The 16,516-nt window shown below is 38.4% G+C and overlaps 1 protein-coding gene across 7 annotated transcripts in view; it reads right to left on the bottom strand.

Annotated features, from left to right (window-relative positions):
- Positions 1-16,516, bottom strand: part of CAAP1 (caspase activity and apoptosis inhibitor 1) — a 1,159,962-nt gene that overhangs the window by 529,459 nt on the left and 613,987 nt on the right. The window lies entirely within an intron of this gene.

Genomic DNA, 16,516 nt, shown 5'->3' with positions numbered 1-16,516 from the left:
TAAAATTTAGAACAATGACAGGAGGAGAAAGGAAGGAAAAAACCTCTCTCTACAGACTTAGCTGGAACGAGACAAATGCCCTGCAACAAAACACATTGTATGTCTTAAGCTCCCTCTTCTAATTATAAAAGTAGAATTTCAAAATAAAGGAACACAGTAAAGTGACAATGTCTCCAGAGAAGTAAGCAGGCTGACTTCCAAGATGCTGTAAGAGGACATTTCTTTTACCGAATTCACCCTAGTCCAAGGTCTGCCCTTCAGTTTATATAGGCTCAGAAACCGAATTTATCAGATCTGGAGAGATGATTTCCACATTAAGCAAACTTACAAGAGAATGTCATGTAAAACAAACTATCACTTCATTAATCAAAAAGAAAAGTGTAACAATCAGGCAGAATGTACGACCAGAATATTCTGTATCTCTTGAACAGGTGTTCATTGGATGCTAAACCGTAACCATTTAGTTGTCTTGGAGAATAGGGAGTCAAAGACAAGAGAGTTGCTTGGATGATTTACATACGTAATGCCTTCAGGATAAGATAACTAACCTCATGTGTCCCTACTTGCAACAAAAAAATCTGTTTGTGAACCTATTCAAACCACTATTTGATCAACACTTTTCTCCTAGTTCTTTGAAAATCTGTCTCACTACTGGGAATTACACCATAAAACTTGAAGGGTAGTTTTAGTTTACTCTGTTTAGTCATAGCAGATTTTTGTTAAGCTCTCAGGGACTGATCAAATTGTTAAAGACTAACTTAAAAAGCACTGATGCCTTGATTATAGAATATATTTTATATATTGCTGGGAAGGAGAAGATTTTTATATATAACGTATATTGCAGAAATGTAGAAATGTTTACTTCTGGCTTGAGCATACCACACACAGGTAAAGTAGCAGACTGATCTGTCTCTCCCACTCAACTGTCTTGTTAATATCCTGAACTCTGGGACTACACTTTATCCGTAGTCTATTCCATAATTCACATCCCAATACCTGGATCCAGAACCTGTTTATTCACTAGTTGTTTAAAAGAATAAATATATGGAGTGGTACCATTTCCTAAAAGTGAGTTCCCTATTAAGCATGAAAAAGACTTTGGGTGGATTCTGAGAACCTGTCAGGGTATGTGGCAGGTGACGGACTGAAAAGGATGGGAAATAGAAGTGGGTAAAGCACAGACAGAAAAGTCTGGGAATCCCAAAGACAATGTTTTCATTACTTTTAGATTTTTCTCAGGATAGGTCTTAATCATAAACAGAGTACTTCAAAATAAGACAGACTTTACATTTTAGTGCTCTCCTTTCTAGCTGTGTTCAGGGAATGTTCCTAAATTCGATTTTAGGAAAATCCTGAGGAGCAACCCCTTCCCACGTTTTATAAACAAATCTTCTCTTATGAAAATTCCAGGAACATGCTGATTCCAGGAATGACCTGATGAAAAGGAAATAGTAAAACTGAGTAAGAGTTAAAAGGAATGGAGCATGGCAGAAAGAAAGTTCTTCAAGTTTACAAAATTGAATTGCTACTTTGGTAAATGCTCCTTTTTTTCACAGGAATGGAAGTAAGTCAGAATTTACTAAGATTAAACAGAAATTTCCCCACTTTTGAAGGATAAAACCATATCTCAAAGAACTTTGTTAAATTAAATAACAGAAGCCAAAAGAAAACATTTTATATTCATTATACAAAGAAACAAATTCTGACATCATAAGAAAAAATCCAGGAACTCAGCTATAAATTCAATAACAGATAGACATACAGATTACGGAATTTAACCTGCTGAACTACTGTGGAGTAAACAGATTTCATTTTGCTCCATGAGATTTTTAGCACAATTGTTGGTTTGTTTCTTATTTAACTTTTTTTTTTTTTTTTTTAAGAATTGTGTAACTAATTCTTTCTTGATGCAATTTAAGATAGTAGATAAGGGCTTCCCTGGTGGTGCAGTGGTTAAGAATCTGCCTGCCAATGCAGGGGACATGGGTTCGATCCCTGGTCTGGGAAGATCCCACATGCTGCGGAGCAACTAAGCCCATGCACCACAACTACTGAACCTGAGCGCTAGAGCCCACATGCCACAACTACTGAGCCCATGAGCCACAACTACTGAAGCCCGCACACCTAGAGACCATGCTCCGCAACAAGAGAAGCCACTGCAATGAGAAGCCCGCGCACCGCAACGAAGACCCAATGCAGCCAGCAATATATAAATAAATAAATTTATTTTTTAAAAAACATAGGTAAGAGCAATGTACACACAAATAGAACTTCTGACATCTAAGTTGAGCTGTGCCAGGATTATAGCCTGTTCTAGCTCCTTGCCAGCCTATAAACACGTGACTCATCTTTTGTTAGTCTAACGGGCACAGACTACCCGTTCTAACTGCAGAATTGTTGTAACATAACAATGAAAGATCACAGCTTGATTTTCAGGCCCAAAATAATAGTGCCACCAATGCAGTTAACTAGAATACGTTTCCTCCTACAGTAAAAAAGAGTTCATAGAAGTCAAAGAGATCCTACAGGAAATAATACAAACATTTTCATGAATCCATTTATAACAAGAAGATATGGACTTACAATTGTCAATTCCTCAGGTAATTTTCTGTAAGTTGCTCAGATTTGAACTCTGAAAAAATATTTTACTTTTTGAATACCAAATATCTCCTCAGCAAGACTTTTAGAAATTTAGGATAGAAGAATTTGGGTGTTGGTTGAATCTGATTTCTTTCTGCCCAGTAGAGTGATATAATGGTTAAGGGCACAGACACTATAGTTATGAGGCCAGGGTTTGAGTCCTGGAAGTACCATCTCTTAGCTGTGGATCACTCAGAAAGTTAACTCTCTAAGTCTCGGTCTTCTCATCTGTAAAATGGTGACAGTAACAGCACTTAACCCAGAGAGTTATGTTGATTAAACAACATAATACATGAGAAAGTGACACACAGTAAGAAGTCTATAAAGGTAGAAGTAGAAAATCTTAGAATATATTTTCAATGGTCCAGAGAACTTTAGAGATTTTTAATATCAAATAACTAACAGAAATAAAATACTATTTATGTTTTTTCCCCCAAGAAGAAGTTGATAGTGGTAGAGACAGTTAATATTATCTGAAAAGAATAAATATGCATTCTCTTATTTTGGGCCATCTTCCTGAATGGGAATCAAAGGTCTTGGCACTTGAAGCCCACAGTGATGTCATCTTGAGACCACAGTCTTATCTTTCATAAAAAATTCTCAAAAAATGCTTCTCTTCTTCCATGTTGAGGAATAGGATTCCCAAAGACATGAGCTACATGACTGGTAAATAGCTAGTGTTTCATTAACTTTCTGTCCTGCCACAATCTTCAAGCTAGTCTATGGTCTCTCCTTCAATGCCACTTAGCTGGCCTGAGAGAAAGGGCAATTACGACTGCAAAGTTAGCAATGAGAATATAGAGATAAATGTGAGAAGACACATGGAAAGAGCAATTAACATCCCCAGAGAAGCAAAAGTAAACCCCATATTCTGAAAAGAGAAATGTGTCCTCACTTTCTAAGAAGCCCATATTGTTATCACTTGCTGTGAAAGGAATCAAGTAGTGGCATTTAGCTATAAGGCATGGTGGTTAAGACATGCATTGACAGCCTTGGTTAGACTCACACATGCTACGTGGCTTTGAACATTCATTAAGTCTCCCTTTACACACATGGAAAAACAGCTAGTAATGTCTCCATCTCAGGGTTGTTGTTACAATTAACTGAGATAATGTATGTAAAATACAGCATAGAGCACAGCACATAGCACTGTACCGGAATGAGATAGCTATCATTACTATTATTATTTACTATTAAAGTATCTAGGAGGACATTTTACCATGCTTTCTTATTCAATGCTAGATGTTAGCCTCCTGCTAGATTTTTATATTAAAAAAAATAAAAAAATAAAAACAAAACCCAGCCACAGCCTAAAAGCAAAACAGTAGTCAAATGTAGAAGAAAACAGTGAATCAGCAATGATTTTAAGACACTTTATTCAGGTTTCTTCCCATTTAAATGACACTCAAAACAAGGGTAGTGCTTCCATGGACCTGAGAGTTTATGTATATAAAATGGGCATGCGGAGACACAAATTTATATAATTTATAAGCTGGAGAGGAATGCAGAGATCTAACTGTATACCCATCTTAAAGGTGAATAAATTCATGCCTAGAAAATGTGTCTCCCAAAGTTACCAACACTAGTCACTAACACTAGAAGCCAAGTATCTGCCAGTCTTTCCACCGAGACCAACAGTTTTCCATGCAAGTCATTCCTGGCCTTAATATTATCAGCAAAGTTTCTTGTTAAGAAGAGTGGATTCCCAAAGCAATTCTGGATTGCCCTTGAACACTGACAAAAGAGGACAGTTTATATTAGATTTTGGGGACGCCTTAGATGATGTCATTTCCCAATTTCATTGCAAATGAAAATATTCTTTCCCATGACTCAAAGCAAGGAAAGAAAATCAAGCATAGAGGGTAGTGTTCACCTGAATAATTGGAACAGCTTCTTATGAGCTGTTTTATTTACTTTTGGGGTAAATATATTTATCATTCAGGCAGTTTACTTTCATGCGTTACATATTTATATAACATTTTAAATGCATATAGTTTTATAAACCCTGTGTAATGTACATTGTATGCTGACAATAATTATCAGAAATTGAAGCATATCATCAAAAACTGTAAGAAACTTCAGAGAATTTCTAGCCTCTTCCATTTTTACTACTGATATAACCACTGTGGGATTTATAGAATGTCATTGCCAAACCACCTGAAAGAACGATGATTTTTCTCTAGCTATATATTTACAGTTGAACATAGATCTTTATAGTTAACTTGCAAAATTAGGATTGATTTATAACAAATCATTGCAAGTATTCCCAGGTTATTATTTAAGCCCACTTAATAATATCTTACATAACAAACATTCATTTTTTTTCTCACTGTGTGCCAAGAATTGTGTTAAATAATAAATTTAGCTCAGGGTTTCTCACAATTGCAGCGCTCTTGACGTTGGGGGGTGGAAAATTATTTGTCATAGGGAGCAGTCCTGTGCATTATAGGATGTTTTGCACCATCCCTAGCCTTGACCTTCTAGATGCCAGTAGCTACAAACAGAAATGCCTCCAGACATTGCCACATGTCTCCTGGGTGGCAAAATTACCCCCGTTGAGAACCACTACTTTAGTTAATTTAATTCCCTCAATAATCCCATGAGGTATGTATTATTATCTCCATTTTCTAGATGAGATGACAGAAGCTTAAGGAGTTTAGCAATTTGCCCAAGGTCACACAGACAGAAAGTGGAAATCCAATCAACGGCAGAGCCCCATAATTTAATCATTAGATGATACCACCTCACTGGACCCAGATGAACATAAAATCAAGTTCTGTGTATCCACAGACTTCTTCCCAGCCATACTGAAATGGAGAGACTCCTTCGGGAAGGGGAACGTACCAGTTCCCTGCAAAATTTTTATTCTCATATATAACGTATGAGTCATTTTGAGTTATGCTGCAGCCACAAGGAATATGAAAATTTTAGTGGCTTAGAACACCAGAAGTTTGTTTCTGGCTCCTGTTATACTACCATTGTCATGTGGCATGGACAATGACTTTGTACAATGACTTTGCTCCATCACCCCAGGATGCAGGTCAGGGATGAGGACCTGTGGAGGACAGGCCAGTCTCTGGCAAGGTGATAACAGAAACACCTGGAGGCACTTAATGTTTCTGCTCAGAAATGACACAGATCACTTCCATACAGTTTCTATGGTTAAAGCAAGGCAGGTGGCCAAGTATAAAGTCAGCGGGCAGGAAAGTATACCTCTCCCTTGAGGGAGGGGGAAGAGCATTAGGGAGAGGCCAGGTGAGGAGCATCTTAGTAATAAAGACAATAAACAGTTTTGAAAAATAATACAAACTTCATACAACTACATTGAAAGGTGAAAAGACACAGTGTCGTCTAGAAAAACAACTTGCTTTGTATTCAAAATGCCCATATCTGTATGTTTCCTGGAGGCTTCTGCTGGAGAAAGTAATCCTGATGTGGCAGCCAAATGCCAGATATGGAACTGTGTCAAAATCCACATTTTAGAACCTCAAAACAGTAAGATACCAGAGATATCATAAGACAAATGCCATCTTTTGATCCTTTTTTGACGCCTTTCTTTGAGAGACTCAACAAATTTCTTTCCTTTTCTCTGAATCTGTTCCATCGTCTCTTAAATCATCTCTAAAAGCTATTCAACTTCTACCTGATTTCTAGGCTATTCTGAGCAAGGAGCAGATAAACTTCTGAGAACAGTTAAGAAGGCTTGTGTTTGGTATTTGGTGAGAAAACATTGCATCAATCATGGATGTCTCTGAGAGGATACGTCACAAGCTATTCGTCGTAATGCTTTCAGCACACAAACCTCCTCTCCCCTTTCCCCTCTGCCACCCCTGCCTCTTACCTCCAACTCTCACTCTCATCCCCCTTCTCTCTCACCCTCCCCCTCTTTTTGTCATCTCTCTCTCTCACTCACACACACTAATATACCCCACATCCTCTAAGGAAAACTTAAGATTATAAAAATCACAAAAGTCATTATAAAACAAAATGTTCTTTTTTTCAAACGTTTTAAAGATCATTTAGTGGAGCTACATAATACATACATTCAACTTCAAGTATCTTTGGGAGGAAAAGAGAGGGACAGAGAAATGGAAGGAAGGAGGGTAGGAAAAAGAGTAAAGGGGAGCATGATAGACTAAAGATAGTGGCAAATCCTTGACTCTCCTCCCACTGAGACATGAAGTCTGATTTTCCTACCCTTGACTTTTAACTGGCACCAGTGACTTGCTTGATCAGAAGAATGCAGGAGCAGTGACACTCTAGGACTATATTTTTAAGCCTTGCAGCTTCAGCCCAGGCTGTTTGCAACATTCAGTATTGTGGATTGAATTGGGTTTCCCACCAAATTTGTTAAAGTCTTAGCCCCCAGTGACTGTGAAAGTGACCTTATTTGGAAATAGGGTTTTTGTGGTTGTAATCAAGCGGAGATTACACCAGTAGTGTGGACCCTAAATGAAATGACTGATACCCTTAAATGGAGAGAGATATTAGGAGACACAGAGACACAGAGGGAAGATAGCCATGTGAAGACAAAGGCTATTGATGGAGCTACAAGCCAAGGAATACCAAGCATTGCCAGCAACCACCAGAAGTTAGGAAGAGGCAAGAAAGGATTCTTCCCTAGAAGCTTCAGAGGGAGCACGGCCCCCTGCTCCCCACAGCCGTCTGATTTTGGACTTCTAGCCTCCAAAGCTGTGAGAGAAGAAATTTCGATCGTTTTAAGCCACTTCGTTGGTGGAAATTTGTTACGTCACCCCCAGGAAACAAATAACATTTGGTCTTGGGGTGCTCCGAGAACCCACACTCCTCGCACACTCTGAGAATCACAGGCCACGTGGACAGACTACATGTGGACATGCATCCGCAGCTCTAGCTGAGCTTCCAGTCAATAGGCAGAATCAACTGCCGGATGTCCCAGCTGAAGCAACAGGTTGCAGGTGAAGAAGTCATCTTGGAAGCTGTCACCCTGTGGATTTGAGATAATCTGCCTAAGCAGCCCTTTCTAGAATTCCTGATCCACAAAATTGTGAGCAAAATTAAATTTCTGTTTCAAGCTACTAAGTTTCATGGTAAACGGTGACATGGTCATAAATAAATGGAACCAAATTCAGTACCTGAAAGTTGGTTACATTAAAAAACAAAAACAAACAAACAAACAAAAAACATATAGCCTTGGCTCTGGGCCAGGCAGCAGGCAGAAACTGGAAGGGCTTTGAGGAGCCTGCTGGTGAAGGCTTGAAGGACAATCAGGAAAAAAATCATCAGATTCCAAAGAAGAGGAAGTCATTGTTAAATACTGGCCAAAAAGTTGGCAACCCGGTTGCCTGCCATAGCACGGTAAATGAAGTTTGCCTCATGAACCCTTGGATTTGCCTAAGGAGATTTCTAGACATCATCTGTAAATTACCAAAACCAGCCCAGCAAAATCTTTCTTGAATTTCTGACTAATGCAAAAATCAGCAAAGCAAATGATATTTCAAGCCACTAAGTTTAGGGATAGAGAAGGGAAGAAAGGAGGTAGGAGAATAGGAAAGGGAAGTGTGATAGATGAAGGATGACGACAAATCCTTGACTCTCTTCCAACAGAGAGCTGAAATTGAATTTCCCTACACTTGAATCTGGACTAGCGTTCCACAGCATTTATTACACAGCAGTGAATAACTGGAACAGGGAAAAAGGTAGTAAGGGAACAAGGGAAGAAAAACATTTGAAACCGTGAACATTCTGGAATGAGAATAAAATGCGTGATATAAGTCTGCCTTTTAATGCTTGAGCACTTCACCTGCTCACTGTTATTCAAGTGTTTAAAGGTTGTATGTACGGTAACATCATGGTCGCTAACACAAACCAACGACTTTATGTGATGTTTGAGCAAAGAAGAAGCTGCTTAATTCTCAGAGAAAATCTCATTGTGTTGTAATCATTGAGAACCGGAATTTTTGTTTTTAACGTGGTATCTCCCTAAGGGATTTTCAAGGATAACCTTCTTATCTTAGGCATGGACTTCAGAACCTTAATTTGACCTAAGACATGACTTCATTATATCCTTTCAAATAGAAAGCATTCACACAAGGAACACTCCTGACGCAAAGTTTTGAGTAAATGTTAAATGTTGAAGACACAATCCAACACTATGCATTTCTTTATAGATAAACTTCCTCATTCCATGAAGTATTTAAAGTGGTTCACAAGCAAGATAGTTAACACTCTATAAAAAATTAAAACATATACATAAAAGTCCAGCAGAGGAAATCTAAGTAGAATAAAAGAAACAAATTATGAAAAGTCAAATTAATGGTAAATAGTTAAAAAGCTGAATTTGATTCTGAGCTTCCAGACAACTAAACAGCAAAAGGAAATATCTGTTGCATGCTTCTCAGAGAAAGTGAGAATATTTTCATTGCAAAGGAGAAACAAAGTTATTCATGTCATAGAATTCTGAAAAGACTCCTCAGAGAACTGACACTAAGGGCACCATGATTTCAACAATATCTCTACAGTTAGCCTCACACAAAACCACATTTCTATTAATATGTTTCTTCAACCTTTTCTCAATGAATCAGAACATAATTCCAAAACTCGTCTCAGTCAGACACATATAAGGCCAAAATAACCTGTCCAAAGACCCACCTCTATTTTTTTCCCCTCCTCTACTAGAGTATGAACTCTTGAAGGTTAAAAAATAAACAGCTTATTTTTCTTCTCAATATCTAGTACCGCACACATGTGGCACAAGGTATCACACAGATATGCCATACTTCTGTTTTCTGAGAGCATGGTCCGTATTATATACAGAAACAAAAGTCTTTTCCTCTCACAGTTCACACTCAGAAGAATGACGATGTGATTTGTTTATGCTGTTAGAATGCATAATAATACATAAAAACATGTGCTCCTATATGGAATTCTGGCAAACAAAAAGCTAACAGTACTATGGGAGTTATATGGACGCACTTTTCTTTCCTTTTCACAATGCACTGCAGTGTGAAATGTTTATAGCCTGTAGCTCATACAGAACTAAATCAGAGCCTCGCTTACTAGAATACTGAAGGAGAACAAGTGGTTGATGCTGATTAAATATTAAACTATCCCAAAAGGTCTGGAAAAACTCACGACACCAGCACCATTAAAAATAGGCATCATTAGTAGCACAACGGCAGTACTGAATCCGAGTTCTGAGATGGGAGAAAGAAATCACTGCACGAATCTGGTGGAGGTTTGCAGACAGTTTCACAAGGCCGTTTAATGTTTAGGCAGCTGACTTTTATTGCTATCTCAAGGGCCAGATCTGACTAAAACTCTCCCTAGTCTTCACTCCGCATTGTGCTAAAATGGAATGGAGCATCTAGGCCAGGAGATTTAATGTCTTTACCATTTGGAGGGGAAAAAAAAAATCACCTCTGTAAGAGCAAACTGGTAAGTAGCATTTACCTCCGCAGCAAGGAGCAATGTCTGTCTTTGGGGGATGGGGGTACAATTCCGCCTATCTTACAGCTTTATAAGCACTCTGGGTACTGAAGGACAAAAACCGGCAGAGTAGACTGGGGAAAGTATTTAGAGGCTTAGATAGTGGAAGAACGGGTATATCCCCATCAAAACAGCTTATACTTTTATGAATACATACTCAGACCAGAGGACAAGAGCAAATGAGAGCTCAAGGGCAAAGGGCTTGTGACTGAGTCAAGAAGAGATGTAATAACAGAATATGCTACTTCAAAGTCTCCTAAGAGATCATCTGGTCTGGTGGCCTTCAAATTCTCCTCCTTTAAGTCCTACCACAGGAGAGGAAGAAGACTAGTTCAGCAGAAAAGTTTCCAGCACCCTCTCCAGCTTTAAATGGAGCAGCTCTACTTTATCTCATATATTGTATTTTTTTTCAATCTCACCTTATGTTAAGTCCACCAACAGTAAAACATGAAGGCCTTTTAAGAAAATGATTAGTCATTTAAGACGGAAATCTGTTGGCTTGCTTTTCCAGGATTTATTTTTGCCTCTTTGGGTCCCTGAGCTGCCTGAAGGCACAATTCCCCCACTGTCTGTGATTCAGGAAGAACTGACCTTATCCCTGGCTACAGTAGCAAAGCTATCTGGCTAGTTTATTTTATTCAATCCATCTGGCCACGGTAACTGGTTAGAAAAAGAGTGTATGACTCAAAGCAGATCACAGAGTCCAAAAGACCCAGCTCAGGGCTTTTATGAGAGCTGGCAGGTTAGAGGTAGCTTCATCCATTAGGATTGCTGAGAGGATGGAATAGAGCCTGGAACTGCTGGAAAACACCTTCCGGAGAAGCATGTCCAACCCAGGAGAAAGAGCTCCTGTGTTCTGCCATGTGTAAGCCATCACCGCCCCTGGAGATTTAGGTATATGACAAATAAACAAATACCCGTTTTTGTTTTCTGTTGCTTTGTTTTCTGAACTAAGAATCATGCCTCATACCCCATGTCAATTTTAAAGACAGAGAGAGCAGAGGTCCTCATGAAGTAAAGAGATTGCCCCAGGGTAGTAAGTGGATACACCTACTATTGGAACCCAGGGATTCTGACTCTCAGCCTTGTGCTCCTTCCACTACAATCATCCCTATGTTCCAGGCAGTATATACTCATGGAACGAGTGACACAGTGCTATTTCTAAAAACTGAGGGAAATAGCTAAAAAAAAAAAATCACATTAAAAAAAATTCTTATTGGAGTATAGTTGATTTACAATGTTGTCTTAGTTTCCAGTGTACAGCAAAGTGAATCAGTTATACACATACATACATTCACTCTTTTTTAGATTCTTTTCCCACATAGGTCATTACAGAGTATTACGAGTAGAGTTCCCTGTGCTATACAATAGATTCTTATTAGTTACCAATCTTATGTACAGTAGTGTGTATATGTCAATCCTAATCTCCCAATTTATCCCTCCCCACCCCTTCCCCACTTGGTAACCATAAGTTTTTTTTTCCACATCTGTGACTCTATTTCGGTTTTGTAAATAGGTTCATTTGTACCATTTTGCACTTACTAGAGACAAACATAATCTAAAGGAAAATACATAGTGGATCCCTTCATTTTGTTTGTGAATTCAGATTTTTGCATGTCTTGACCTGAATATTTGGTTTCACTCTCGTGGACTCTTGTCATCACAAGCCTGTGATTCAGAGACCCCCAGAAGAAGGCCTTCCTGAGTCATGCACCTTGTGAACACATGGTGGCATTTTGAAAGCATGCCTTTGCTCACCATGAGTCACTGAATCCTTAGCCCCCTCCCTCAAAATGGAAACAGAGTAGCAGTAATTGACCATACCAGAGTTAAAGAGTTAAATTACTTCAAGAGAATTGTAGTTCAGAACATCTCTCCCCCTCTCTCTTTGTATTTTCACTTTTTCTTTTGAGGGAAAGGAAATTCTACAAACGTATACAGTAATACAATATAGTTCATTTTGTTCTATGATTAACTGGCTGCCTAGCCTTGGGCAAGAACGTTCATCTCTGACTCTACTTTCCCTGTGTTTAGATGAGAATAACTCCTCTCAAGTCCCTTTAAGATCTAGCTATCTCTGAGATTATGGAGTGAAATCACATCACAAACTGCACAGATCTAAAATGTGGTGAAGCCAGGCCTTCAACACTTTGGTGGCAATGGAGAAGGAGCTGGATTCAGTCTGCTGAAACAGGGTATCTCAGTGTAGATTTCCCTTGTAGAAGTCTGATTTATAAATGTTTTTGTCTATGTTTTTCTAAAACCTGTGTGGAAATGTTCAAAGTAGACAGCTTCTAATCAAAAAGCAATTCTTACAAATGTTAGATCAGAAGCAAAATCTGATAGTTAAAAAGAAAAAAAACTATCTCCATAAAAAACATATTGATCTGAAAGAAGTAGGTTTATGCAAGCCCAGGGGCCATTCCCATTCTACACTTGATACAAATTTTCCAAAAGTTCTATAGAGCTTATAAAAGTATTTCAGGATACAAACTTCGGGATGAAAATATAATTCCTTACCAGTGACTTAGTAAATACATGGAACAAAATACTGCTTCTTTTGATAATTCTGTCACTGTTACCATAATTTCACATAAAATGGAAGAATAGTGTGATAAAAAGTGGTTGGAACTTCAGACACAGACCTGGCTTTAAATCAGGTCCATCTGGAAATTTATTGGAAGAGATCTTGGGGAAGTTACCTAAACTCTCTGAAGCCTAGTGTATATTTCTATATATACAGTACATTTACATATATACTATGCAATAGGGATAGTATCTAACTGGTGGAAATGTTTGAGGATTGAAATGCCAAGTAGCATTGGTAGACATCACTAAATGTAAGTTTCCCTTTGCTGTACAATAATGCAGCTCTTCCCTCAAATGTTTCAGATGCAGGAACTGCTTACAGACTTGATTAGCTTGTTAAGTGACCAAGCCTGATGAAGTTTCTGTTTGTCCCTGCACCGTTCTTCTGGCTTAACATGATGACTGGCCTCTTTGGGAAAAGATACTGAGCTCTTTCTACACAACAGGCCCTGTGCATTCACAGTTGTGATTCTGCTTCATCCTCCCAACATCCTTGGAGTCATGGACACCGCAGTGCTAGCATGGTGCCAAAGTACCTGCTGTGACCACTCGCTACCCTGTGGGTGTCTCCTCTAGTCATGCTTCCTATTATTTCATCAAAATCTCTTATTTGACACTTTGTTCCTTTTTGTATTTTTCTCCAAGTGACTGAGGGTACCAAAAATATCAACACACCTAAGAAGTGAAGGAATCACCGTGTTATAAAAATATTTCAAGTGTTTAAACTCTCAACCACTCTTCTTAGCAGACAGAACTACAAAGCACACAAAATTAGTTTCTGGTATCATTTATGTCCTTTTCAGAGAACCCTTTATCCCTTACCCAAAGTTTCAAATATCTGGTTAGACAGAGGTTGCTTTCTTGGCTTTCTTCTACATCTTTCCTGTTTTCCCTACACTCAGTTGAAACATCGGTCCTTTCATTTTCCTTGTCTGCGTGGTCTCCCGTCACTCCCTCCTCCTCCCGCTCTACCTCTCTCATCTCTATTTTTCTTTGAGTCTGCTTCATTCTCTTCTTTCTATACTGGCTTACATAGAATTCCTTCTCTATCCAAAACTCTTGCTAGCTTTTTTTAGCCCAACATGTTTTTTCATATTAAGCTCTGCGTTTCAATTTCAGGTGTTTCTATGTTTCAATTTCAGAATCGGAATTTATCTTACAATGAAATGACCCCACAAGCGGAGACAGAGTACTGAGTATCTTCTGGGGCTCTGCGGGAGGACGTGTCACTTTCAGTCAAGGTTTGGTTGGGGGAGGCGGGGCAGAAATCACTGTATTAAGGCTTTATCTAGTTGAATGTACAGATGTCAGAAATCTTTGGTACAAACAAATGGGAACATCAAAACGGTATTAGATAATGAAGGAAAAAAACCCAGAAATGTTTGGAAGAACATAACTGAGACAATGGTAAAGAGACAGCACTTTAGGAACTGAAAGCAAGGATTATCATATCCTAGTTCTTACCCATTTTCTCTGAAGGACCCATAAACCCCCAAGTGTAACTGGCCTGAGGCTTGCAGGAGGAGACAACTGGGAACCCTCAGCTGAAATGAGCAGAGCTCGCAGAGAGAAACTTCTTGATAAGAGCTACCTTGAATATCCTCTTCAACAGTCTCAATTTAGTCATAGCAAAAGCTTTTATAAAATTCTCAAATTGCAATAGAAATATAGAAATACTTGTCTCTTATTAAGGACAGTTAGTAGCCTATTTCTTTAAAATTTGAGAGTTGAAAGAGATAAACCCAAAAGCCAAGAAAATTATCATTCTTCGTACAAATTTTGATATAATCCATTCAGAGAAAAGAATATTTAATTTGTCCATTATTTATTATTAATCAGAGATCACATTAAAATTGTAGAAGCCAGTATATTGTATTTACAGTTGATGGAATAAGGAGGGTCTTACCTATCTTTCCTTTCTGCTCATTGGAAAGCTTTACTGAAATAAATTCACTGAAATTTTAAAAAAAGTTGTATAACTGGTGATGATTTTAATTTTTGGTAACTTCCTTCATGGGTAGGGTGATTTTAGAGACACAGTACAGTCAAGATATACTAGATTATGCTATAATAATAATCCCCAAATCTCAGTAACTTCTAAAACAATGATTTATCATTCATTCATTCTACATGTCCATCCTGGATCAGCTGGGGGCTCTGCTCTAAGGATGATTAAACAATCATTATTTTGAACATCTCACCATTTCATGTTTCTGTGCAATGGGCTGACTAGAGAGCTGTTGTTGAGATCATGGTGTCCTCAGTGACAATTCACTGAAGAATGCTATTTTCACAGTTCCATGACAAAACAATGTGTATAGTGATTATATGAAAATAAGAAAATGTATATATGTTTGCTAAGGCACAGAACACCTATGCAAGTATACAGTGGACAATGGGTTTGAATTGATGGCTCCATTTATGTGCAGTTTTGTTTTGTTTTTTCATAGTAACTACTACAGTACTACATGATCCATGGTTGATTGAATCCACAGATGCAGAAGCACAGATACGCAGGGACTGACTGACCACGCAGGGTATGTAGGGCTGACTGTGAGTTATAGGGGGATTTCCAACTGTGTGAAGGGTCAGTGCCCCTGACCTCCCTCATTGTTCAAGGGTCAACAGTATGTATAAGAAACTGGTAGGAGTGGTTGACTATGGGGGAGAACTAGACAGCTCACAATGGGGTTGGATACAGAATTAACTTTTAGTTTATTTACATCTGTATGTGGTGACTGTTGTACTATGTAGATGAATTTTCTACTAAAGGTAGATAGTCACTAAAATATTTTTCTTTAAATGCCTCTTATCACGGCTAGGGTACAAGAATACTGAACATGGAATATGGTAAAGTTGGTTAGTTCATGCAGGAATAAAGCTCACGCCATTGGTCTTATTGTCGTTTTGAGTCAACCCCTGAAACCACAAATCCCAGATAATACAGATTATGATTTCCAAAATATGATGAGGTTTTCACCACAAAGATCCCTCACTCCACTCCAAAGAGTGCACACGCACACACACACACATACACACACACCAGAGAAAGAGACAAATAGAACTTCACAGCATCTCAGCTATGGAGAAACTCTGGAGGTCACCTGGTTTAATTCTCTCTCCAAGTAACTTACATAAGAGTGTACATCAACTATATTTCAATTAAAAAAAACTGTGTTCTATGTTGCCTTAGCATCCAGCTGGGGTATATAAGAAGGCAGCCATATGGATAAAATTAGCTCATGCTTCAGCGAGAGCAGCTCTTTTTTATATAGTTTTCCCCATAAGTTTTTCTCTGAAGAAATGATTCTAAAAAATGTTCGAAGGCCTCTGATGTGAGAGTCTCCTCTATGACATGCTGATAAGAAACAATCCAACTTCTGCAGGAGGACCTTAAACACTAAGAATTCACCACCTCATTACCTGCTTGTAAAGCTTCAACTTCTGGAATGTTTGTCTTACACTAAGCCAAAATCTGCCTTCCTATAACTTTGATCAACCGGTTCACATTCTTGCTTTGGGCTATTTAATTGCTGGTAGAGATTTTAGTTGCTTCCCTGAAGGCAGACGACTTAATGTTTTGTAACTACTATTGATCTTTGGCCAGCTTTGGCCTGTAGCTGGGCAGTGAGATAGTTTATTTCTCTTTGAGGTTCTCTGATACTATTTTTGAGCTCCGTTTTCTGTTTTAGGTCTTGAAGCTCTCATTTCTTTATGTGAAGAAGTTTGAACACATGATCTTTTTTTTTTTTTTTTTTGACTCTGAGCTACACATTTTTACATAGATACCAATTAGCTGTTAAGTATTAAACGTGTGGGT

This window comes from Stenella coeruleoalba (assembly GCF_951394435.1).
Source record: "Stenella coeruleoalba genome assembly, chromosome: 7".
In the NCBI taxonomy this organism is placed as follows: domain Eukaryota; kingdom Metazoa; phylum Chordata; class Mammalia; order Artiodactyla; family Delphinidae; genus Stenella; species Stenella coeruleoalba.
This window is presented reverse-complemented; position numbering and strand designations above follow the sequence as displayed.